Source organism: Capricornis sumatraensis, chromosome 1, assembly GCF_032405125.1.
Source record: "Capricornis sumatraensis isolate serow.1 chromosome 1, serow.2, whole genome shotgun sequence".
Classification (NCBI taxonomy): domain Eukaryota; kingdom Metazoa; phylum Chordata; class Mammalia; order Artiodactyla; family Bovidae; genus Capricornis; species Capricornis sumatraensis.
Window position 1 is genome coordinate 24,910,627 of NC_091069.1, and position 26,212 is coordinate 24,936,838.

Sequence of the window (26,212 nt, forward strand, 5' to 3'; positions counted from 1 at the left end):
CCAAATCAGATATTTTGTAGGGTAATATGTATGCCTTTTTTAACTTAAAATTTTAAAAATCTATTTTAGGCTAGTGGTCATAAAATTTCCATGATTCAAAAACATTTGCTAAATGTCTTTTATGTGCCAGGCTTAGTGGGACACACCTCGAATTTATTATTCCTAACCTTGAGAAATTTATTTTCCTGCTAAAAAATTGACATCTAAACCCAGGAAATAATGCCAGTCACTTAGCAAACCAGCAGGAATTCATACTGCAGGGGAGTTCACCATGATCTGGGGCAATGCTTTAAGGATGTGAGCCTTGGGGGAAGAATAGAACACAGTATTTTTGATGCCAGGAGGAGGACATCCTAAATTTGTGCAGCATCAACTCAGAACCTCATGGGAGGGGCTTCCCTGGTGGCTCAGTGGTTAAGAATCCTCCTGGCATTGCAGGAGACATGGGTTTGATCCCTGGTCTGGGAAGATTCCATATGCCAAGGAGCAACTAAGCCTGTGCACTGCAACTACTGAGCCTGCGCTCTAGACACCAAAAGCTGCAACTACCCACACTCTAGAGCCCATACTCTGCAACAAGAGAAGCCACCGCAGTGAGAAACCTGCCCGCTGCAGCCAGAGCATGTCCCCCTGTTGCAGCAGCTGGAGAAGAGCCCTCACAGCAGTGAAGACCCAGCAGAGGGTCTTCAGAAAGTAATTAATTTAAAAAAGAACCCATGGGGAACGAGCAAGATATGAGAGAGATGAGGACACTGCCCACCACCTGGAACAGCCTCTTGGTTCTGGAGTGGAACTGGAATGTGGATGGAAGGATACAGACAGGGGAGAATCTGGATGCCAGCCGGTGGAATCTGACATCTGACCACATGAAACCAGGAACTTTTTAGAAATTATAGGGACATTAAGATGTCTGTGTTTGTGTAAAAGAATGAAACTAGAACACTTTCCAACACCGTACACAAAAAATAAACTCAAAATGGATTAAAGACCTAAATGTAAGACCAGAAAGTATAAAACTCTTACAGAAAAACATAGGCAGAACACTCTCTGACATAAATCACAGCAAGATCCTCTATGACCCACCTCCCAGAGTAATGGAAATGAAAACAAAAATAAGCAAATGGGACCTAATTAAACTTAAAAGCTTTTGCCCAAAGACAGAAACTATAAGCAAGGTGAGAAGGCAGCCTTCAGAATGGGAGGAAATAATAGCAAACAAACCAACTAACAAAGAATTAATCTCCAAAATATACAAGCAGCTCATGTAGCTCAATACCAGAAAAATGAACAATCCAATCAAAAAATGGGTCAAAGAACTAAACAGACATTTCTCCAAAGAAGACACACAGATGGCTGATAAACACATGAAAAGATGCTCAACATCACTCATTATAAAGAAATGCAAATCCAAACCACAATGAGGTACCATCTCATGCTAGTCAGAATGGCTGCCATCAAAAAGTCTACAAACAATAAATGCTGGAGAGGGTGTGGAGAAAAGGGAAGCCTCTAACACTGTTGGTGGGAATGTAAACTGGTATAGCCACTCTGGAGAACAGTGTGGAGATTCCTTAAAAAACTGGAAATAGAACTGCCATATGACTCTGCAATCCCACTGCTGGGCATACACACCGAGGAAACCAGAGCTGAAAGAAGCTGAATGGAAGCAATCTAGATGTCCATCGGCAGACAAATGGATAAGGAAGTTGTGGTACATATACACAATGGAGTATTACTCAGCTGTTAAAAAGAACGAATTTGAGTCAGTTGTAATGAGGCGGATGAAACTGGAGCCTATTATAGAGTGAAGTAAGTCAGAAAGAGAAACACCAATACAGTATACTAACACATATATATGAAATGTAGAAAGATGGTAATGACGATCCTATATGCAAGGCAGCAAAAGAGACACAGAGGTAAATAACAGACATTTGGACTCTGTGGGAGCAAGCGAGGGTGGGATGATTTGAGAGAATAGTATTGAATCATGTATATTACCATATGTAAAACAGATGACCAGTGCAAGTTCAATGCACGAAGCAGGACACTCAAAGTTGGTGCTCTGGGACAGCCCAGAGGGATGGGGTGGGGAGGGAGGTGGGGGGGGAGGTTCATGCTGGGGGGATACATGCGCACCCATGGATGATTTATGTCAGTGTATGGCAAAAACCACGACAATATTGTACAGAAATTATCCTCCAATTAAATAAATCTATATATTTTTTAAAAAGATGTCTGTGTTTGAGGAAGGTTAGTGTGGCAGCTGATGGGAGATGGATTGGGTGGGGATGAGAGGCTATCCCATTGAGACCTTTGGGAGAACACAGCACAAGGTGGGCATAGAAGAAGGAGATGCAGGTTTGAGGGGATACTGCTCTGGATAGCAAGAGAGGAGAAGGATGCTATGTGAGGACTGTAAGGTCTGGCTCTCAGCCAGGAGATCAGGTGGTTGTGGTGGTGGGGAGGCTGGAGAAACTGACCCCAAATGGTGAGAGTTGTTAAAGCCATATGTGTGGGGTGTGTGTGTGTGTGTGTGTTTGTGTGTTCAGGTTTTGGTGTGAGAAGAGGAGACTGAAGCAGGGGAGGACACAGAGGCTGCAGAAGTAGGGGATAAAGCTCTTGCCTTTGCACACAGCTTGATTTCAGACCTACTTGCTGCTTGAGCCATTCTTTGCAGCTCATGGAGGCCCTGACTCTCCAGAGCATCAATAATGCAACATGGAAACTGCAGGTCTGTCACTGAATAAAGACACTGGGATTAGGAAGCGAGCCATTTGAGAAGCTCTCCCTTTATCACCATCATCACAAAGATGGCCTGTGTTCAGAACCTGGTGTGGAATTTGATGCTTTGCTTTTCAATGTATTACTGTACTGTTTTCCTGCTCTTTTGTTTTGGGTGATGACGCTATTTGATTTTGTATGTGAATAAAAATACAACCATTCACAGCACAGACATAAATACATTTGCAGATGTTTTACATGGGAATCACTTAAGCTCAGTGGCTCTCAAAATATTTTTGCCATGCCAACACTCCTGAGGGGTATATGAAGAGTCTGTTCATACATCTCCAATTTCACTGAGAGAGAATGGAAAGACCCACTGTCCCTTATTAGTGGAGTCAGAAACTAGGAGAGAGAGATAAAAGTCCTGCAGGTGGTTCTGATGGTGATTATATATTCTTTTTCAGATTCTTTCCCCATATAGTTTATTGAAAGATATTGGGTATCCCTGAAATGGCAACCCACTCCAGTATTCTTGCTCGGAGAATTCCATGGACAGTGGAGCCTAGTGGGTGACAGTCCATGGAGTTGCAAAGAGTTGGACACGGCTGAGCAACTGAGTATGTGTACATGGTCATTGTTGATTATCTATTATACATATATGCAGTCCATGGGATCACTAAGAGTCAGACACGACTGGGTGACTTTACTTTCATTTTTCACTTTCATGCATTGCGGAAGGAAATGGCAACCCACTCCAGTGTTCTTGCCTGGAGAATCCCAGCGATGAGGGAGCCTGGTGGGCTGCCGTCTATGGGGTCCCACAGAGTTGGACACGACTGAAGCAACTTAGCAGCAGCAGCAGTGTATATCTATTAATCCCAAACTATTATTTTCATGCTCTTCATCCAGTATTTGACTCTCTGAGTGTCTGTATCCCTGCCTAGACGGTGGGCTCCTGGAGAACAGGTGCCATGTTTTATTGGTCTCTGAAGCCTGGCACCTAGTGTAGTGCTTGGCACAGAGTAGATCCATTGTGAAAGCTTATAGATTAAATGACTGGGTGGATGCCTTGAAACACACGTCTTACCACCTTCAGTCCCTCTGCCTTGATTCCCTTCCAGACCTCAGTGGGGGCCCTGGCCTCAGCACCTTGCTCTGGAGTCTCCTCTTTGGGACAGCTGCTGTGTCTGCCTCCTCCATCTTTGGCGTCAGGCCCGTGTTCCTCTGAGAGGTTAGACAAAAGTCTTCCCACCTCCACAGGTCCATAGTCACACGTGAATGGGACACACTATGGTAACTTTTCAGTAGCTCCTCATGTGTGCGGAGTATTTCAGCTTCCCCGACCGTCACATCTTTTATTAGCATCAGCTCGCTGCCGTCCTGGGAAGCATCATTATTCTGTTACGCTCCAACAGCTGAGGGACTGGGGAGTGCAGTGACCCTTAGGACAGGGACCCTAACCAACTCAGAGCTTGGGTTTTTCCAGTTTATCACATTTGATCTTTCTCATCAGGTTCTGTTTTCTTTCTGGCTCTTGGGCTTTGTCCAGAGTTTCTCTCTTGGTGCCTGACCCCTGCCTCTTCTGAGTCTTTTGAAAGGACCCACTTTCCCGAACAGGAAAATCCAACAAGATCTGTAGTTTCTGAGATGCCCGACGTCTGACCTCTCAAGTCTCATGTTTCCCAGTTGGATTCCGGAAGCCAGGCTGACCCAGAGGACTTTGGAGCCTCCTTCAGAGGCTTGGAGCAAAATTGATTGACAAGCACTGTTTGGTATTCATCTTCTTAAAATAGAATGCTAGAATATATGGTGTTCTATTTTTTAAAGTTTTATCTCCTCGCTACTCCACCCTTCTCCTCCTCGCCTGTCTATTCTTTGAAGCATTTCAAGCTCATCACAGGTATAGGCAATTAAATGTATTCACTAAGTCATCTTTTGCTTTATCATAATGACATGGAACTCAGTTTTCTTTCTGTAAGAGTTTGCTAAAATCCCTGGCTAGAACACAAATCTGGCTAGAACCTGTCATCTGGTCATCTCATCTTAGTTATGGGTTTTGTGACTTCAATGAAGTCATTTAACCTTTCAGTTTTCTCACTGATCATGTTGCTTCTCAATTATTTATTTATACAATCACCTCCCTTACCAGACAGTGAACCACCAGCAGGAGGGGCGATATTTTGTTCAAATTTGTATTCTCAGCACTTAGCACAGTTTCCAGCAAATATTGGTCGAGTTCAGTAGAGCACTGAAAGCCAGAAAGATGTTGGGACACAATTAACTGCAGAAAAGGGACACCAAGAAGCCCCCTCACCTATCTGATGCTTCGCTTGATGTTTGAGGACAGTGGCAAGGTCAAGGCGGGGAAGAAGGTGTGATACATGTGTGCGTGTGTGTGTGAGTATCCGAGTGCATGAGTGGCATTTGTTCTGAATGGAGGACACAGAGTAGTTGGCATAGAGAAGGAAAGGCACCAGGAGCGACCAAAAAAACCTGACCAACCCTAGTGGAGCATTTCAAATCACATCCGACACGAAAGAGGACATTGACTCAAAACCCCTGGTCAAATACCCATGACCTAAGCACCACTGTGTGGCAACAGTGAACAGTTCTTCTAATTTGCTAGGTGACCAAGTGAAAGCTACCTCTAATTTAGGATGATGATGTTTAAATTTTCAAGAGGACAGAGACCAGTGACTGTTGCTAGCTCAAGTTTGCAGGATGCAAAAATACACACAGGCTGTTGAATATCATGAAAAATGCACCCAGATTGTTGTGCATCATGCCATTTTCTGGAAATCAGAGACTTACTTGGAGAAGGAAATGGCAACCCACTCCAGTACTCTTGCCTGGAGAATTCCATGGCTAGGGGAGCCTGGTGGGCTGCTGTCCATGGGGTCGCACAGAGTCGGACACGACTGAAGCGACTTAGCATGCATGCATGCATTGAAGAAGGAAATGGCAACCCACTCCAGTATTCTTGCCTGGAGAATCCCAGGGACAGAGGAGCCTGGCGGGGGTGGGGGGGTGGGTGGCTGCCGTCTATGGGGTCGCACAGAGTTGGACACAACTAAAGTTTAGCAGCAGCAGCAGAGACTTATTAGGATTTGCTTGTTTGGGTATTGTTTTATATCAACATTGCTGAGGAAAAAGCTAAAAGGTGCTGGAAAACCAAAATATTAGTACAAAGAGTTACTGGGCTGATGACAAGAAACATCCAGAAGGTTGAAATTGTTTCTGGGAAGAAGATGGTGAACTATATATGAAACTAAGAATGGCCTAAGTCACCACATATGATTAGTATAATTGGGGCCAAGATGGAGAAGGCAATCCTGCTCAATAATTTAAAAGCACAAGAGATACAACAAATGGGTCCTAGGAGAGCACTCAGTGCAGGAGATAGGGAAGGGTACTGTGAAGAGAGGAAAGTATTTGCACCAACGGGGAGAGGAGGATGGAATGTACTTTATGACCTGTGCTTAGTTGCTCAGTCGCTCCTGAGTTGGGAAGATCCCTGGAGGAGGGCAAGGAAACCCACTTCAGTGTTCTTGCCTGGAGAATCCCACAGACAGAGGAGCCTGGTGGGCTACGTACAGTCCATCAGGTCACACAGAGCTGGACACAACTGAAGCGATTTAGCAAGCATGCACACATGATTGACATATACACTTTATATTGATACTATGCATAAAACAGATAAGAACTTACTGTATAGCACAGGGATCTCTACACAGTGCTCTGTGGTGACCTAAATGGGAAGGAAACTCGAAAGAGAGGGGATATGTGTATGTGTATAACTGATTGACTTTGCTGTACAGCGGAAACTAACAAAGCATTGTAAAGCAGCTAAACTCCAACAACTGTTTTTTAGAAAAGAATAGGAATGCTTCACATCATGGTTTTTTTTTTTTTTTGCAGAATAATTTCAACATGAAATTGATTTTCAAGATAATGCAAGTTATTAAAATTTATAGAAGAATATAGTTAGTCTGAAGAAAGCATAGATTCTCAGCCATCTTTGAAATCTGCATGTATTCCAAGGCTGTCCCACTAACAGTTTCGGGATTTAGCAGCTCTCTGTTCTCCGACTCTCAAATGCTTTTCCCATTGGAGGCTGCAAGAGGTACAGCTTCATCCTTGTACAGGGATTTGGGGAAGCACTTCCTGTTTCACCCTCTCAAAGCTTCTGTTTCCTTTTGATCATTTTCCCTCATGGAACAGGGAAAACAAGACATCAAAAAGAAAACCACGCCATTCCTGTGAGCCTCACACCTCATAAGTGTTTCATAAAACTGCAAATGCTTTCTCGGAGCATCCTGGTAGCTTTCCTGTAGAACTTCAAGTTTTGTTAGTTTTCTTTAAACTTCAGAAGCAGGTTCTTCCCTGACATGATCTGGAGACATCTGAGATAACAGAGAGCTGTGTTCTTGTGTCGACTTATCTTGAAGAGCCTGTTTCTGCACACAGAGCCCAGGATTCCTTCCATATTCCTGACTGGGTCTCACAATGACTTTATTCTGAGTAGATTCTGTTTCAAGGGTCATTATTATGACTCTGTTACCTCTGAGGACCCACGGCAGGATGATGCAATACATACCATCCTACAACATCATAAGCGGCATCTTTTTTTTTTTTTTTTTAAGCCAAAAAATATTCACAAAAGATATTCACTGTGGCTTGAGGGCTCTTCATAGGGGCATCTGTTTTGCACCCATACCCACCTTTCTCATAACATCAACGAACCATAAATATCAAAGCCGGACTGGATCTGAGACCACCTGTGGCCCAAGTAAGAGAGGGAAATTTGACCCAAGATATCCTGAGTTTGGGATACAAGCAAATGTAATTCCAACGCTAGAATGTCTAAAAGAAATTAAACAGGTGTTACATTTTCATTTGCTTATTAGAGTGAGGGAGCATTCAATACTGAAATTTATTCACTCATTACTAAGTCGTCAGATGAGAGCCGACCAGGAGTTGGCAAAACTGACCAACTGGAGGAGTTTGCAGAAAGACTTTGGGCCAGGGCATACTCTCTCCCAATCCTCCCTTCTCAATGCACTGTTTTCTCTCTCCTCCTCCATCACAGAAGGTGAGTCCACCTTCATCTCATCTGAAAAGCACCTGTGACCATGGAATGGAAACTGTCTCTGCCTGAGGCCTCAGTGTGGAGATGGTTGGCCTTAATGCCTACTCAACATTTCTTGACTTTCGTTTTTCAGGTTCACCATCTCTTCTTTGAGCTTCTCAGAGTCCTGGGGTCTAATCACTGCCCTGACACTCACTTACTGTGAGTGATCCTGGGCTATATTTCTTTCTCTCTTAGCCATGATTTCTCTACCTGAATTTTAAGGAATCTTACTAGATGCTGTACTGGAAAGCAGCAAGCAAAACTCAAGTGAAAGGATTTAATATTATGGTGATGATTTTCCAACCACAGGGGAAAGGGTTTCCTATGTTTGTTTCGCTGCAGTGTTGACAGCCTGTGTCCACTGAGACGTGAGTCTCCTTCCTATGCGGGAGGCTCTTCCCGTCCTCTCTGGGTGGAGGTTCACATCCTACCCTCGAGCAGGAAGAGAGTGCTGCAGGGCTCCTCAGAATAAAGATCTACTTGTGCTTCACTTCCAGTGAAGCTCATCCCTGTCACCTACATGAAATAGTACATCTCAGGCCATCAGCAAGAGGAAATTCCAAGCCTGCTACATGCCTTTCTGCTCATGACTCAAGAGCACGAGCAAGGCTCCAAATAGGCCCTGGCACCTGCCTCATTTTCCAGGCTCTGCACCCCCAGCAGGCTCCCCGCCCCCTCCCCCCAGGCTCCCTGTGTTTCAGACACATAGGGACTTGTCCTTTTCCATTGCCTGTGTTTCGAATGGCCTCTGAGCCCATATCCACTGCCCTCCACTTCATCTGAGGGTCTTAAACTCAGCCTTCAAAAACAGCACCCCATCCCGCAAGAAATCTACATACCACTTGGCTGCTTTAAAGGAGAGCTTTCAAGGCCTTCTCCTTTGGCATTCTTGATATTCATTTCCCCCCATTCTTCTGGTTTCATTATTTTAAAACCTTTTCACAACTGAAAAATGAGTATACATGATATACATACACACTTTGAAGAAGAGAATGAACACCCAGATGCCAATCATCTTGCTTGATTAAACTTTATGGAAAACTTCTGGGCACCTTTTCTTAATTCTGTTCCTTTCCCTTCTCCCCAGAGGTCACCACTTTCCTGAATTTTTAAATTATCTTTTTCATTTATGTAGAGTTTGACCATATTTGTTTGTACACTTAAGCAATAAACTACATAATTTTGCCTGTATTTGAATATATAAAAATTGAATCAGATAATCATACTCTTTTGACTTGCTTTTCCCACTCACCATGTATTTCTGAGATTCATCCATGTTAACGCATATGTTAAAGTCCACTAGTTCTTCCGTTATATAAATCATCACACTATAGGCATCTATTCTTCTGAAGATAGAATATATTTTTTGTTATTATAAGAAAGACCCATATACATTTTTTTCCTGCTAAAGATTGCAAGTGTCTTGAAAATACATATCTAGAAATGGCAGTGTTGTGTCAAAGGATATGCATACTTCGGTTCATTGGGCAATTCAAAATTATATTCAAAGGAGATTGGATCAATGTGCCCTTCCTTCAGGTCCATCTATAGTGTCCAGGTTCTTTTTTTCTTTTTGTCTTTTTCTGAAACTTTTTGGACTTCTTTTGGATTGATTTATATCCACCCCTCATACTTCAGTTTTCTTCAACTGGTGTGGCAGCTGTACGTGCACTTACATGTATATCTATTCACCATATTTAACTTAAATTCTAAACTCAGTCAACATTTTTAACTTCTAAATAATACCAGAATTTCATAATATTAAATCTGACCATCCCAATTATAAGTAGTATGCAACTGTTGTTCTAAAATTTGAGCTCTTTCTTATTTAACTGCACAACGTACACGTATGATAGTTGCTTCATGCAATACATTTTTATATTTACCCAACTGTTTAGCATTGTCTTTGTTTACTATTCCATCTTTATTCTCCAACTTGCCTTCTGGGATTATTGTATTTCATCCTGAAGAAGTGGATATAGAATGCTAGGCTGACAGTTATTTTCTTCCTAGAGCTTTGAAGACACTATTCTGCTTTTCATTAGGCCTATTTAAAAGTCAGACTCAGTCTACCTGAGCTTCTTTATAAGGTGTTCTGAGTTCTGAAGAATTTCCTTTTTTTCTACCTCAGTCACCCACCTCAAAAAGATTTTTAATATTTTAGCTGCATTTACTTATTGAAGATTTTAAAAACAAATATGTAGTTTATCATAATGTCAGAAATGAGATCCTCATCCTGAAGATTCTTCAGTCTTAACGCTGACTACAGCAATTGCCATAGTCAATTTATTTCTGTGACTTTTGTTGAGAGCTTCTTAAAGGCAAAACCTTCATGTCTTCATGTCTAATTCCAGTGCCTGACACAAAGTAAGGGTTCAGTCAAAGCTGGTTGGATGAATGAAATAATACATTTTAAAATGAATAATGCAATAACAAGAGATTTCCGGATACCAAACAGAATCAGCTTCTTAAACTTGGTTACCCTGACATTCCAGGTTGATTGATTATAATTTAGATATTAAGAGCAATCATGGTCTTCTCAGAAATTCTGAGCCAGTAGCAGATTCCTGGGGTCTGAAACCAGGCTGAGAGTTAATTAGCTCGAATAGCTAATTCTCTGAGGGATTGTGGCAGGAAGTGTGGGGAGGGGTGGACCCAAAAGGCAGCAAGGTGGACAGGTGGGGATGTCTGCTTAGCAGCTGCTTTCAACCTGGTTCTCATAGGGGCGGGGAGCCTCCCAGGAGAGGGCTCTGGGAGTAAGTCAGAGCAAATCGAGCCCTTGTGTATCCTGCTCACGCTTGCCAGCATTGTCCAGAGGTGAGAAATATAGCTCTTCTTCTGCACAGACTCACCAGAAGACTCCGAGCTGGCAGACACTGCTCATTTGTCCATTGTCAAGCAGTTGTGGCAGAGACTTTTCTGGTGGCATTCATCCAAGAACTACTGGACATGAAAGAGTCCTAGTGTAACACAAAACGAACCTCCTCCATATGATTTCACAACTGCAATAATCAGAAACGGCCCTCTAGACTCAATAGCTGCCCCTACGCTCAACCAAAGAATTCTCAGTAACTTCAGACTTCAAAGGGGAATGGATATTTGCACGGCCTGATCCTTTATTCCCATTGTTTGGCTGGAGGATGAGGCACTGACACCATTTTTCCCTCACAGGCTTGTCACTGCTGGGATCCCTTTTCAGGACAGCTGGGACCTGTCACTTCCCTGACTGTGGACCTCGGTTTTGTCGTCAATATAGTGGGGAGAGCAAAGAAAGCTCTTTAAGGGCTTTGCTTGCCTATCGAGTCTAGAATTCTGGGATTGAGAACCTTTTACTTCCTGATTTTATTATAGGCCACAATTTACCTCCTATTTTGGAAACACACAAAATTGTTTCCAGTAAGGCCTTCAGAATCCCAGTCTCCCAGTAAAAACAGTGTAAGTGCATGTTTAGAGTCTGTTATTAAGTACTTTGCCTATGGGCTTCCCTGGTGGCTCAGACAGTAAAGAATCTGCCTGCAGTGCAGGAGACACAGGGGACATGGGTTTGATCCCTGGGTTGGGAAGATCCCCTGGAGGAGGGCATGGCAACCCACTCCAGCGTTCTTGCCCAGAGAATCCAATGGACAGAGGAGCCTGGAGGGCTATGGTTCACGGGGTCACAAAGAGTCGGACAGGACTGAGCACACATGCAGGCACCACTTCTGATAGGAAAGTCAGCCCTGGACATGAGGAGAGGGTCTCATAACAGAAGGCGGCAGGTTAGCAGACATAGGCAGCACCATGGGAAGCCCACTGTTCCCTGGGAATCCTGGGCGGGGCCTTCTAATTCAACAAGGCATGAGCCCTGCCCAGGGCAGCACAGTTCAACGTGAAGTTGAACAAATGTTGAGACTGAGCGGGAAGAGAGACATAGGAAGGTATTGGGGAAGAGTGGATGATGTAAGGGATGAAGAAGTAAGAAAGGGGAACATGTGTCGAGGAAGCTGGACGCCGCTGGAGGAGAAGATACTAAACAGTGGTCAGAGTTGGGGCTGGAGAAGCAAAGGGTTCACACAGTGACAAATCTCATGGGTCCATTTAGTAGCGTGAACTGTGTCCTGGATGAACAGCTGAACTTCACAATGAGAATACCCTGATTTCACATGGCAAGGACTTGAAAGTACATGTACAAATTGAAGCAGGCAAGGAAGCAAGGGGTTTGTGTGTGTGTGTGTGCATGCCTGTGCACACACATTCCAGGAGCAGCCAGAGGGCATATTCTACTCTGCTGGGGCCTCTTTGAAGGCTGGAAGATTTTCTTTCTAGGATGTTCCACTGGTCTGACAGGCAGAGCCTCTGACAAAGTCAGTTTTAGGAGGAAAGGCTGCACAGTACAGTCTCTGAAAATTCTTGGGGAAAAAAAATACAAAGTTAAACATTTTTGGCCTGTGATATCATATATGACAATGTTTGGTACTGTTCTCGGTAGAGACAGAGAGAGAACAGTCTCGCATCAAGGCCCTTTCTTTCCCACCATACGAAACGGCACTTGGTTTCTGAAGCTGGCTTAGCTCCTCTCGCTCCCATGAGCCTTCATGCAAGCCACAGGGCAAAGTGGGCCTCCACACCCTCCCCTTCTCAGCTGGCTGAACCCCTGCTGAATTTAAGATGCAGAGTTCAAGTGCCTCCCATGCAGGTTTTCTGCTCCTTGTCCCTGTCCCTTGCCCCCCGGCAGTTCCTCCCACCCTCCTCTGGGGTGGGACCAGGCATGGTCTCCCTCATCAGAGCACCCTCACCGGGTACTTCAAATGTGAACACAGCTGGGGCTCCCCAGAAAGGGCAGTGTCTCTCCCGTGTCTGAGGACTTCCCAGGTGGTGCTAGTGGTAAAGAACCTGCCTACTAACGCAGGAGACGTAAGAGACATAGGTTCTATCTCTGGGTCAAGGAAGATCCCCTGGAGGAGGGCATGGCAACCCTCTCCAGAACTCTTGCTAGGAGAATCCCATGGATAGAGAAGCCTGGCAGGCTACAGTCCATAGGGTTGCAAAGAGTCGGACACAGTTGAAGTGACTTAGCATGCATGCCAGTGTTTGGATCACTGCCCAGAACACAAGAGCTGGGTTAACCTCAGATCAATAGATCTTTTAATCATGAAACTTTGAAACTCACTTCACTTTAATTAGGTGGAATCACAACTCTTGATTTTTAAGAAAGGCATCTCAAATCTGAAAAACACCTGTGAAGCAGGGTTTTTGAACTTTAAGTCAAAGTACTGAAATCTCTTTTACAGAACTGTCTCTGCTTTCATTCCTCATTCTGACAGTATCATCTCGCTTCTTTAGAGGTTGTAAGATTTAGACTATAGGGGCCAGAGTCACCACCAGGGGTTTATTTATTTACTTTTGTCTGAGACAGTTGCAGGCTCCCCATCTGTTTTGATTATTCTACTAGGGAGGCTTTACTACGGAACAAAATGGAATCACATGTGTGTTTAGAGTTCCTTTTTCCGGCTTGAATGCTTCTGCTTTACACAGAGGAGGACCTTCAGGAAGGGGCTGAAAGCATGTGATTCAAGGGTGAATCTGGGTGATGATGAGTCCTGGGTCCTCAGAGGAAATAAAGACGATGGAGGAAACTCTGAACCCCTCAAGATCAAGGCTCTTCTGTTTGCTGAGGATGGAGGCAGGGGTCAAATGGCTCGAACATTCTTAAGTATGTGCCTGAGTCTGCCATGGGCTGGTGCCCTAGAGGTTCATTGCTCTCTCTGGCCGGCTGTGTCCTCGGACCTGGAGCAAGGACCCAGTCTGGGCGCCAGGCAGGGACAGGCTGGACATGGGCACTGCTGCCATGTCCCGAGCATGCTCCATGTCCCAGGCACGGGGTGAGGACTTTGTAGACACGACACCTCTCATTCAGTCCTCATGGTTCCTTCATTCCAGAACCATTTCATTAACTGCCTCCAGGCATCTGAATGGGCACTGGTGATACAGGCATTACTCAAATGATTAAAACAAGAAAAGTCCAGTTCCCCACTGAGCTTGCATTATGTTTGGGAAAGTACATAAACAATAATCAAACATGGTGGTGGTTGTTTAGTCACTAAATTGTGTCCAACTCTTGTAACCCCATGGACTGTAGCCTGCCAGGCTGCCCTGTCCATGGGATTCTCAGGCAAAAATACTGGAGTGGGTTGCCATTTCCTTCTCCAATAATCAAACATACAAGCAAATAAAACTGAGTGTCAATAACACAACAGGGAAGTAAACAGGGCAAAGAGATGCCGGGTAATAGCAAGTGTCTGGTATCTTATCTAACACTAACCACTTCTGACAAGATGGTACTTGGCAGACAGCTGAGTGACATGAGGTGGGGAACGGCAATGTGAGGGTGTTGAGGCACATTGTGTATAGCAGGTCTGAAAAATTACAATCATCCTGAGAATTACTATTATTCCCAAGTTACAGATAAGCTGTGCCAGGCACTGCAGGGCAAAGTGACTGGCCCAAGGTCATGGAACTGGTGAATTTCAGCTGTCATTTGAATTCAAGTCTCTCTGACTCCAAAACCTTTTTTCTTCCCAACCCATGGCCGTGTTTCCAGGCAGCTCTTTGTGGCTGTAAAAAGGAGAATCAGATGACCCCTAAGCTTCTGATCTTGCTCCTCCACCCTGGGAAGTTACCTGGAGCTTCCTCCATCCGTTCATCTAGCAGCGACTTGGATTCAAATGTACAGTGACTACAATTACAAGGCTCCCATCTGTGCTGGGCAGCCAGCGAAACCCCGTGTCTGAGCTCCTGAATTCTGCCTGGAGACAGCTGAGTGGGAGGGACAGAAGTCAAGCCTAGAGAAGGTTCAGAGAAGCAATCTGGGGGAGCCTAGGAGGAGACTGGAGGAGACAGAATATAGGCTGGGCTTGCTCAGGGAGTGAGCGGAGCAGAAACCCTTCTGGTTGATGTCTACTCAGCTCTCCTGTGCTCCTTACCTGGGGCAGCCAATGTCATCTGCTGGCCATTCTTACTCCCCCCACCTCCCTGTTGGCAGAGTGTTGCCTGTTCCCCTGATCTGACCTTGGTCACATGACTTTCACTGGTTAATGGAAGATGGGTGGAGGTGACAGGCACCTGTTTTGATCCAAAGCTTTAAGGGTCAGAGCAAGGCTCTGCCAGTGACTCCATCCTCTGCTTTTTTTCCATGAGGGGAAAAATGCCCAGTATCTTCCAGTCCCAGAATGAGTGGACATGATGGGCAGACCTTAACCCAACCCATGCTCTAGGGCTGAATTCAGCCAATCCCAGCTGAGCTGGGAGATGCCAGCAGTGTCACAGCTGACCCGTCCACACGTGAATGGAACACAGCTATGTGCTTTAGCAAGCCAATGAGATTACTGGGGTGACCCAAACAGGTAAATCCAGGGGAGCATCTTGGAGCACCTTTGGGCCAGTGACTTTCCACTGAGCTCCCATCAGTGTCATTTGGGAAGGTTTCAAAACACTGTTGAGCTCCACTATCGGGGACTCTGACTGAATGGTCCAAAGGCTGGGCAAGATGTCAGCATTTGGGACACATTCCCAGGTGGTTCCAGTGTGTGGCCAGGGCTCGGATGCTCTGCTCCCCTAGCATCCAGCTTTGCCACCATCTCAGTGAAAAAGAAATGGCTGATGGGAGTCCCTGGAGAGTAGCAAAGCCTGTCCTGGAAGTGAAGCCTTTCTGATTCTCACTCTCTTCCTTACTAAATGGGAAGCTTCCCTGAGCTCTTCTGGCATCATCATTCTCCATCTTTCCATGGCCTTTGAGCCCTGAACACAGCAAATCCCACCTGGTTGGGGGAAAAATATACAGCTGGGTATAGGATGGTGGCCCAGAGGTTAAAGCGTCTGCCTGCAATGCGGGAGACCTGGGTTCAATCCCTGGGTCGGGAAGATCCCCTGGAGAAGGAAATGGCAACCCACTCCAGTATTCTTGCCTGGAGAATTCCATGGATGGAGGAGCTTGGTGGGCTACAGTCCACGGGTCACAAAGAGTCGGACACGACTGAGCAACTTCACTTTCACTTTCACTTATAGTATGTGAGATGTCAGTGCAGAGAGGCTGCTCTGGGGAGAAATCCAATCAGTGGAGTCAGGAATTGCAAGCATATCAGCTTTTCCCACTGTCCTTAGCGCTAGACTTAGTAACTCACCCTCCCCCGTGCTCCCCACCCCCCACCCCTACCTGGACCTCGATGCTGGACTATTCACGGGATGAGATCTGGCCATCACCTTCCCGCCGTCCACACCACTCCACCCAGCATTTCGGATATAGCACACCCTGTAGGTGGAGGGTTGTTTTGTTTTTAGTTTTTTTAATGCAATGGTAGGGAATTTCCCGATCATCAATCATCATATTATATCTTTTGTTCTGGATCAAAGGCCTTTCAAATCTGACATGCCCCTAAAAACAAGATCACATGAGTATGGGCACACCCATTTAACTGGAGGTAAAATAGAATAATCCTGACTTTTACAGCCTCTTGCAATGGAGTTGTCCCTAGTTACTGTTCTGCCTCCGTCTCCACAGAGACTACTCTGGGCCCAGTAACCATGGTGATAGGAGGAGACATGAGCAGATGGGAGCTCTCTTTCCAGAATTTAAACATCCTCATGCTGGGGGAGGTGTGTGGGAATGAGGGCGGGCTGTGGGGGGCAGCGGAGGAAGAAGGCTGAGGGAGGGGGGAGAAGTTACAGCTTCTGAACCCAGGGATGGATGAACTGCAGTGCTGGGGACACACCAGAAGGCACGATTTTTTGCTGCCGAGCCAAGCTCTTCTCCTTGACCTCAAAAATGATTTATTCCCCTCTCTTCCTTTTGCTGTCAGATCCTTCTAGACCGTACCATTCCTAGGGAAATGGAGACAAAAGGTTTCTGTACCATGCAGACTTGGAGGCATTTTTTAAAACCATATTTGAATGGATTGCATGAATAAATTTTTAATAATGTATCGTTCACTTAAGGAAAGAAGAGTCTGGAATCATGTTGATTTAGATTCAAAGTGATTATGGAGCCCTCGAGGTATGAAATCAAGGCGGTAAGCCTGTTTTAGTTACTCACCACGCCCCTCCCCCTGGGGGCAGCCTTGGGTCAGTGCATTTTCCCAGAGACTCGGTTTATATCTGAGATGCTCTTAAGACACCTGCTGGCTTTGAAGTTATGAGAAGACAAAAAAAAAATCTCTTTGGATGCTAAACTGAGACTTTTGGTGTCCGTTTCTGCCAAGAGCCCTCAGATGCCGACATCAGTGAAACAGGGCATCTGCGAAATCGCAGAACATGTTTTCAGTCCTCAGTGGAAAAGAAGGCTGACGAACAGACATGAGAGAGTTCTTTGGAGAGAATTTCAGTTCGCTGAGGATCTTTTCCAGTTCCTGGGAGAGAAGACAGTGGGTCATGCTGCCTGCCCCCAACCCAGTATCAGGGGTGGGGGAGGGCAAGGGCAGTGAACATCCGTAAGCCCACCAGAAGAGCTTGACCCATGACGCTCTGGAATAAGGGGAAACACAGGGACTTGTACTCTTTGTCCAATATCCCATGTCCTGAAGTGTCAAAGCCTAGTTACCCTGGAGGACACAGCTTCCCCCCAACCATTTCCTTCCCTGGCAGCTGTGGGGGCGGGGTTGCCACTGTGGTGGATGCTCCAGGTGCCTCTCTACACCCCTTATTCCCGCTAGATCATCAATCTCCTCAGTGCTGTACGTGTGGGCCGCCAACCATTCACAGCTGCCCCCAACGGGGCTACCTTGAGCCAGCGGCCAACAGCCGACTGGCAGGGGGTACAAAAGGCTGGCCCCAGCCTTATTCTGCTGTTGTTCAGTAACTAAGTCATGTCCTACTGTTTGCTACCTCAAGCATTCCAGGCTTCTGTGTCCTCCACTGTCTCCTGGAATTTGCTCAAGTTAATGTCCATTGAGACTGTGACGCTATCTAACCATCTCACGTTAGATGCCGATTCAATGGGACAGTCTGTGCCCCAGAGGTCCCTTGGCCAGAGCTAGTCTCCAGGCAAGGCTGCATCCTAGCTTAGGTTTCTTCCCAGCTTCATCTTGCTTCCCCTACTCCCCTAGCCCCGAGAGCTGCTGCTGCTAAGTCACTTTCAGTCATGTCTGACTCTGTGCGACCCCATGGACTGCAGCCTTTCAGGCTCCTCTGTCCATGGGATTTTCCAGGCAAGAGTACTGGTGTGGGGTGCCATTGCCTTCTTCGAGCCCTGAGAGCACCCCCTCCATAAATCACTTTCACAGGAATCCCTGCCTCAGACTCTGCTTTTCTGAAACCTGACCTAAGACAGCATCCCCTTGCTCCCAGAGGCCAAGGTCTGTCACACTATCTAAGCACCTTCTAGACCTGCTGCCCCTCAGATTCAGCATAACAAGCATCCACTCACAGCCTCCTGTGCTTCTGTCTGCCCGCTTCTCCGCTATCCTGCATCCTCTGTCCATCAAAACTGCCAGGGCCCTGGCCCCTCTCCTCTGGGTCGAATCCACTCTGTTCTTCTTCAACGTGGGCTTTAGGACTCATCCCTTCAACCTTTCTTGCTGATGCCCTTCAGTCTCTCTCCTGCTATTTTTGCCATCATTGCCTTTTCCTTGGGTGTCCCTAACTCTGCACCCTTGAAACTGTCTAAAGACTCATGGGGACCTCAGGGCAAAGTCACACCACCATGCAGACTGCTGCCCGAGGATGTTCATGGTGTCCAACCTGATGCTGCCAAGAAATCCTTCTGTTCCCAAGTCAAATTTGTGTCCCATCCTAGCTATTTAAAATCTTTATGACGGTTCTCAAACTGCCCACCCACCACTTCCCACTCCTTCTCTGCAGAGAACCTTATCTCCTACTTTGCAGAGAAAATAGGTAGCGAGAATACTGTCTTCCTCTACTTCCTGGCTTCACACCTACCGGCTGCTCACAGCCATTGCCATCCTTAAAAACCCCTTCTCTGCAGTCAAAAGACAGCCCTGCTCTTCAGTCCCGACTCAGCTCTGACTCCCTTGCTCTTGCACTTCCTCCTGGCCTTTCCATCTCTCCGTCCCTGGATCTCCCTCTATCACTGCAGTTGCTTCCATCTTGTGTTCACCTCTGAAGCCCGTCCTGTCTTGTCCTCTGTGTATCTGGAGTTTGCCCCTAGCCCTCATTTGAAGCTGTGTTCCCTGAAGCCCCCAAACATCTCCATGAAGCTCACCCTACCACCACTTCATAGGACCTCCAGTCACATCTCTGTGACTTTTACGCCCCCATCCACCCCCTCCTGCCTCAACCCCCCTCTTCTGTTCTGTGACTCCCCAGCCATGCTCAAGCCACTTGGGCTATTTCTTCTCTGGCTTTCATACAAGCTCCTTATTCTTCTCTGATCCTAAAATTTCCCTTTTCTGTTGCCCCGGCCCTCTTCTTTTTGGCGGAATATCTATTCCCAGGGCCATGGCTTCCACTCCCTCACTGAAGATTTCTGAGTCCCCAGGACCAGCTCAGATAGGGTTTTCCATTCATCTAAATGGCAACTCACTCCAGTATTCTTGCCTGGAGAATTCCATGGACACAGGAGCCTGGTGGGCTATAACCCATGGGGTCTCAAAGAGTCAGACATGACTGAGTGACTAACACTATCCACCCACCTACCAGATTCTGCTAGTCAGAACCCACAAACCCCTCAATCCCAGCATATAAACAAAAGAACTCATCATCATTTACCCAGGACATTTTTTCCTGATCTTCATGGGCATGGTGGGTTCAATGGTGTTCTCCCCAAAGCTATGTCATTCTGGACCTGTGACTGGGACATTATTTGGAAAAAAAAGCCTTTGCATATGTCATGTAGTTAAAAATTTCAAGATGAGATCACCTTGGGTTAGGGTATGCCCTACATCCAACAGGGCTTCCCAGGTGGCTCAGTGATAAAGAATCTGCCTGCCAATGAGGAGATGTAGTTTCAGTCCCTGAGTTGGGAAGATCCCCTGGAGAAGGAAATGCAACCCACTCCAGTATTCTTGCCTGTAGAATCCCATGGACAGGGGAGCCTGGCAAGCTACAGTCCATGAGAACACAAAGCCTTGGACATGACTGAGAGTGACTGAGCAGCAGGCGACATGAAATATGAATGTCTTTGCAAGAATCAAATGTTCTTGTAAGAGAAGGGAAGAGGAGGTCACCAGAAGATGAAGGCAGAGATTGGAGCAAAGTAACTATGAGGCAGGGATGCCAAGGGATGCTGGCAGCCACCAAAACTTAGGACAGAGGCAGTGAACAGAGCCTCCTTTTAGAAGCTCCAGAAGGAACCAGCCCTCACAGCATCTTGATGTTGGACTACTGGCCTCCGGAACTGTAAGAATGCATCTCTGTGATTTTAAGCCACCCATGTCATGGTGATTTGTTATGGCAGCCCTAGGAAGCTAAGGCAGTGGGTGGTGCCACCTCCCACCCTGGCTGCTGGGGCTGTGGCTTTGAGTCCTGGTCAGGCTCCAGCAAGTTTCGTGGGAGCTTTTGCTTTTTCTTGGTTTATTGCTTCTCTCCCTCTGGGCTCTCTTGGTTCCCTCCCTGAGTGCTAAGCTTGAAGCCCTAGATGCAGGTTCTGGAGTTAGAGATCATGAATGGCTTTTGTTACCTTCCACAATTTACTGAACGTTGTGTTTTGTTTCCTCACCTTTAATCACAGGGCTTCCCTGGTGACTCAGTGATAAAGAAATTGCCTGCAATGCAGGAGACCCAGGTTCCATCCCTGGGTCAGGGAGATCCCCTGGAGAAGGGAATGGTAACCCATTTCAGTATTCTTGCCTGGAGAATTTCATGGACAGAGAAGCCTGGTGGCTACAGACCATGGGGTCACAAAGAGTCAGACACGACTGAGCTACTAACATTTTCACTTCACTTTTTGCCTTTAATCTGGGTGTAATAATTTGTACCAGCACAGGTTGTTAAGAGGTTCAAATAGGTGAAATGTGTCAGAGTTTTGTTGGCGCTTTTAGCTTAGTAAGCGGTCAAATGCTGAGCTGTTATGACTACCAGCCACCATCTACAGATTAGAACAGAGGTCAGAATCAGACCCTCGCCCATCCTCTGGGTATCCACACACCATCATGTGGGCCACAGTTCAGCTGGAGAAATGGGTCTGAAGAGCTAATATTTCCCTGTCTCTCTCCCACTTACGCTTCTTCTGTTGAGCCCCAGTGTTTTGGTATAAGCTCCATGCTTCCCCATGTGGTGTGCAGGCTCTTCGTGATCTGGTCGCTGCTTCTCTCTGCAGGATCATCTGTTACACCCGTGTCCTGTACTCCAGCTGCTGTGAGCCCTCAGCTACATCCACAGCGCCCTCTTACCTGGGGGTCTCCCTCCCATGCATATTGGAAGAGGCCAAGGAGGGCTCCCCAAATAAAGCAGACGTGAAGCTGGGCCAGCAGGCTCCCCTGACTCCCCCTCAGGGGGCAAGGACCCCCTCCACGGGTCAGGTCATTCTGAACCTACCTTGCTGTCCTCCCGACCACACTGAAGTGATGGCTCCTTCACTCGCCTGGGCTCCCACACTCTCTGTAAGCTCCTTGAAGATGGGGTGCTTCTCACTCACATATCTTTTCTAACAACTAGCTCACCAGCCGGCATGTACTGAGACACCTGGTGACAACCTGTTAAAATAATTCCTTTATTGAATACTCTATGTCAGGCCCACGGCTGGGTCCTCAGCAGGGGATTGATAAGGTAATCTTTCTGCTACAACACATCCAGTGGAAACCTCAGCGCCTGCACGCAGGGGAAGCTTGTTTTCTGCTTTTATGAAAGTCACTGGTTGGGGAATGGGGGTCAGGGTGGGGGAGCTACGATCCACCACATATTCAGGAAACCAGGCTGATGAACATTCTGCCATCTTTAAAAGCTCTGGTTGGCAGGTGGCGAAAGGCAGAGGACAGAAGGGTGTGAGAGGGTTTTATGGGCCAGGTCCAATGTGTGACCTGGCTCCTATTCTTATTTTGAGGCTGGAACTCCATGTCACGGCCCTGAGGGAACATAAAGGAAGCTGGAAAGTACACCCTGGCTGGGCGGCCACTGGCCAGCAGGGGCAGTCAGCAGCTCTGCATGCATCCAATGTTCCCATTAACCCTTGCTGTAACTCTGCAAGGAAGGGACTACTGGCCCCATTTTGAGGCCAAGGGATATGAAAGGACTCATTCCAGGTCACTCAGCACAGAAACCCAGGTATATGTCCCTCAGCCCACTGTGTTTCCTTTATGGCTTCTGGTGTTTGCTGGACACACAGATTACCAAGGCTGCCTGGCACTCCGCTCTGTTTTGGTCTCTGGGCTCTGTCTTGTGGTCCACCTGTAACTACTGCCAATGGCTGGTCACCTTTGGCCATGGTGAGCATCAAGCAGCCCTGGCTTCTTCTGAAACTTTCTCCAGGATACTGGAACCCAGTCACATGACCATTGGTCAACTCACTCCTCAACTCATTCCCCTGTTCCTTGGTTCTACCCCTTGGTTTTCCTGGAAGGAATGGGAGTAGCTATTGTGATGGAGCCTCAGGAGTTCCCTGCTATTCTGAGTCACTACCTAACCTGCAGTTATGGCTGCCCATCTTATAAAAACAAACTTCTGAGATGAGATGAAGCCTTAGCCTTAGCTCAGTTACTAAGTTTCCTCCTGCACACAGAGCTGCACTCTCTCATGGAAATGAGCCCTTGAAATTCACATCCTCTACTTGTTTCTTGCTGAGCTGGATGCTGATACTGACCTTCAAAGTACAGCAATCAAAGTCTTCATGTAGTTGTTCACTGGCTAAGCCATCTCTGACTCTTTGCAATCCCATTGACTGCAGCACGCCAGGCTTTCCTGTCTTTCACCATCTCCTGGAGTTTGCTCAAACTCATGTCCATTGAGTCAGTGATGCTGTACAACCATCTTATCCTCTGTCACCCCCTTCTTCTCCTGCCCTCACTCTTCCCCAACACCAGGGTCTTTTCCATGAAGGAGACTGCCTAAAACTTCAGATTCAATTTCCACCTCACCTTAGCCTGACTGAATCATTTGTCAGTTCTCCTGGGCTGGACCCACCCATGTGTCCCTGTCTTTGCACACCTGGGTCGTCAGCCAGCCGGGTCCAGTCTCCCCTGGGCTCCATGAGAACGCTCCTCATCCTTCTAAACAGTGCCGGCAGCCCACTGCTTCTAACCACATTCCCCGACCCTGCTCCACTCCCCCCATCCCTTGTCCCTGATCTATAGCATTCTTCACAGCTCACAGACTCACCTTGGTCTGTCTGCACATCGATCTCCCTCCTGGATCATAAGCACCTGTGCAGAGGCTGATTGGTTTTGGTTTGAATATTCTCTGCTTAGCTCATTAGTCATACTGAATCAGTAAGTAAAAGTACTCTGATGGAATCAGAGATGCCTAGAAGGAATGCAGAGGGCATCAGTTAAACCCTCTAACTTATCATTTTGGGGGAAAAAATAAATGTTGGATTCAGAGAATTTAAGTATCTTCAAGCTGAAGTTCAACTTCGTTGAATTGTGCATAGCTGGTTGACAACATATTCAGGATCATCAGCTGACAGTCCTGACTTAGTGGGTGACAGAGAGAACCATGACATCCCAAACTAACTCCTCAGTTGAGCCTTTCAAAGACTATATTCCCCTTCACTTGTCCCTAGTGTTCTGGGGACTTCAGTCAGTGGCATGTTGTCCATGGATAACACCAGTGGGGTCCTGTCAATGACAGAGCCCCACATTAGGGGCCAAGCTTGTACTTTGTACTTCGGTTGCTCTACCTCTTTAGATGGCCCTAGTGGTAAAGACCTCACTTACCAATGCAGGAGATAGGAGACGTGGATTTGATCCTTGGGTTGGGAAGATCCCCTGGAGTAGGAAATGGCAACCCACTCCAGTATTTCTTGCCTGGAGAATTCCATGGACAGGGGAGCCTGGTGGGTAACAGTCCATGGGGTGACAAAGAGATGGATATGACTGAGGTGACTTGGCATGCACGCCCCTTCCAGAGCTGGGGACGTGACCACAGATGATGACATTGCAGAGAGAAGGGGGTGCTGCAAACCCATTCTTCAGTCTGGACCCCACTTTTCCTCCCTGGAGAATTCTGTTGCAGGAAGAGTCACCAGGACCCTGCAGTGGTCTTGTAAAGAGTTCAGGGAGCAGATGGATCCAGCAGATGTGAGTCATGGGTCTCAGAAGGAGGCCTTCTCGAGTGTCCAGCGGTTGGCATGTCTCCCTGACTCCAGGCTGCCTCTGGTCCAGGCGATCCTGGATGGAAGAGGAGGCGATGGACAAGACCTGGAGGACTGAGGGAACAGTAAGTAAAAACAACTGGAAAGGAACTAGTTCCCTGACCCACGCGCTTCCTCATCACATTTTTTCCCCCCTGCTGTTTGATTCTGGCTCCATCTCGTCTGTTTGTTTTTGATGCTTCATTGAGACCAGTTACTCCTGAGAAATGGGAAATGACACTGCATACAGCTGAGGTTTGAGCCATCTCTACTCATATTAAACTTGGGATTTTCAAATGATTTCATCAAAGAAAATCAGTGAATAAAAACAGGATGACAAGATCTTCGAATATCCCTCGCTGTTAGCAGGGGAACCTGCGGGCTAATTTCCACATAAACTTCACCTAGAAGGTTTCTCTTTCATAGTTGTACCAAAACGATGATATCTGCCCAACCAAGGGGGCTCGCTTTTCTTTGGCTGATATAGCTGCCAGGTGGAGACCCTCCTTTTCCTGGGGTGCCCCCTTCTCTGCCTCCTTTTTGCTCTCATGGCCTCATCGGCATCATTGTCTTGCTGTAAAGCTCCCATCAGTCAGCCCAGCTCAGGTCTGCCCCACACTTCCTCCAGTTCAACCCAGCACCACGGCACAGTCGTGTTCATCCCTCTAGATGGTCCAACCACGTCACTCTCCTGCTTCAAGCCCTTCAACGACCGTCCATTGCTGTCAAATAACGCTGGGGTCTTGACCATGGGGCCCACAGGCTTTACCTCCTGCCTTTCCAGTCTGCTTTCTACCTATGTGTTGGATGCCTCTTCACCGCAAATCAAAGTCCCTGTTTTGCCGAATGCTTCTACCCCCACACTCCAGCCTCTCCTGTGAGACCCGGGGTTTCTGCTTCCACAGTTCCCTCCCCGGGAACCCTGTCTTCCTCATCTCCCTCACTTCCGGTTCCTGTGTCTCCTCCGGCTCCTCCCTCACTTCCGGTTCCTACCGTCCCCCGCCTCCCCCCCCCCCCGACCCCTGCCACGCCGCCCTCGCGTGAGACTCTGGGGACACTCTCCCCTGCGCAGACCACTCGTCTCCCTTCCTGTAGGGCCCTGCCACCCCATCTACACACTTGTCTGGCTGCCCGCTTGTGGGCACCTCCCGAAACCTGGGTCATTCCTCTCTCCGTGGCAAAGATTCATGGGATTCAGGGGTCCGGTGGGTTCCTGTTGCACTTGTTAGAGAGTAAGCGTGGGCCTCAGATGAGATGGTCGGCTCAGAGCTCTCCCTGGCCCCTGCCCGCCTTTGCCTCTTGTGGAGACAGCTGCAGGGCCCGCAGGCCAGAGCCCCAGGGTCAGAGAAACAACTGTCTTGTGTTCTCTCCAAAAATGAAGATTGCAACATCCTTGTGGCCTGGAGTTCACGGGGCTGGGGGAGGAAGCTGCCCTGGAGCAATGGCTGGGGCATGGGCCTGTGGGCGGTGCCGTGGGACCACTGGCCAGAGTGAGCCACAAGGGAGAGCCCCAGGCCCAGAACCCGGCTGCGGCTGGCTGCACCAGTCTCTCAAAGAAAGCTGCTCTCCTCAGCGCCCTTCCCACGTTTCACTTTTCCTCATATCCGGTTATGTGTCAACCCCTTCTCATCCCCTGGGAGCTTGCACCAGCACCAGAACATATTTACCAACCATCAGCCTGGGCTATTTTTTGCATATCATTCAGCTCCAAGGGCATTCAAACGACCTTCTAGCAGGAAGGCACTGTGTCTTGGAGAGTAGCGCCACCTGGTGGCACAGAGAGTGAGCATCTTAATTCTACGTCCAGAGGAAGCTGAGTACCGGGCTCACTGCCCAGCACACAGGCTGTGTAACAACAGCAGGGTCTCTGCGGCCCTGGTTGAGGCTCAGAATAAGCCCTGCTGTCCCCGAGTCATCTGTCCAATGGTGGCAAGGCTGAGTGTGTGTGGCCACGCTAGGAGGAGCAGCCTGGAGTCTCAGTGGTTTGTGACTAGGCAAGGATGCTGAAGATTCAACCTTCTGGTATCTGAGAGCTGAAGGGTGGTTTAGAGATCAGTTAAGTCCCAACCACTCCTTTCTCAGATGGGCAAACTAAAGTCCAGGGAGGGGGACTCTTGCGATAGATTAGCTGAAGAGTGAGGACA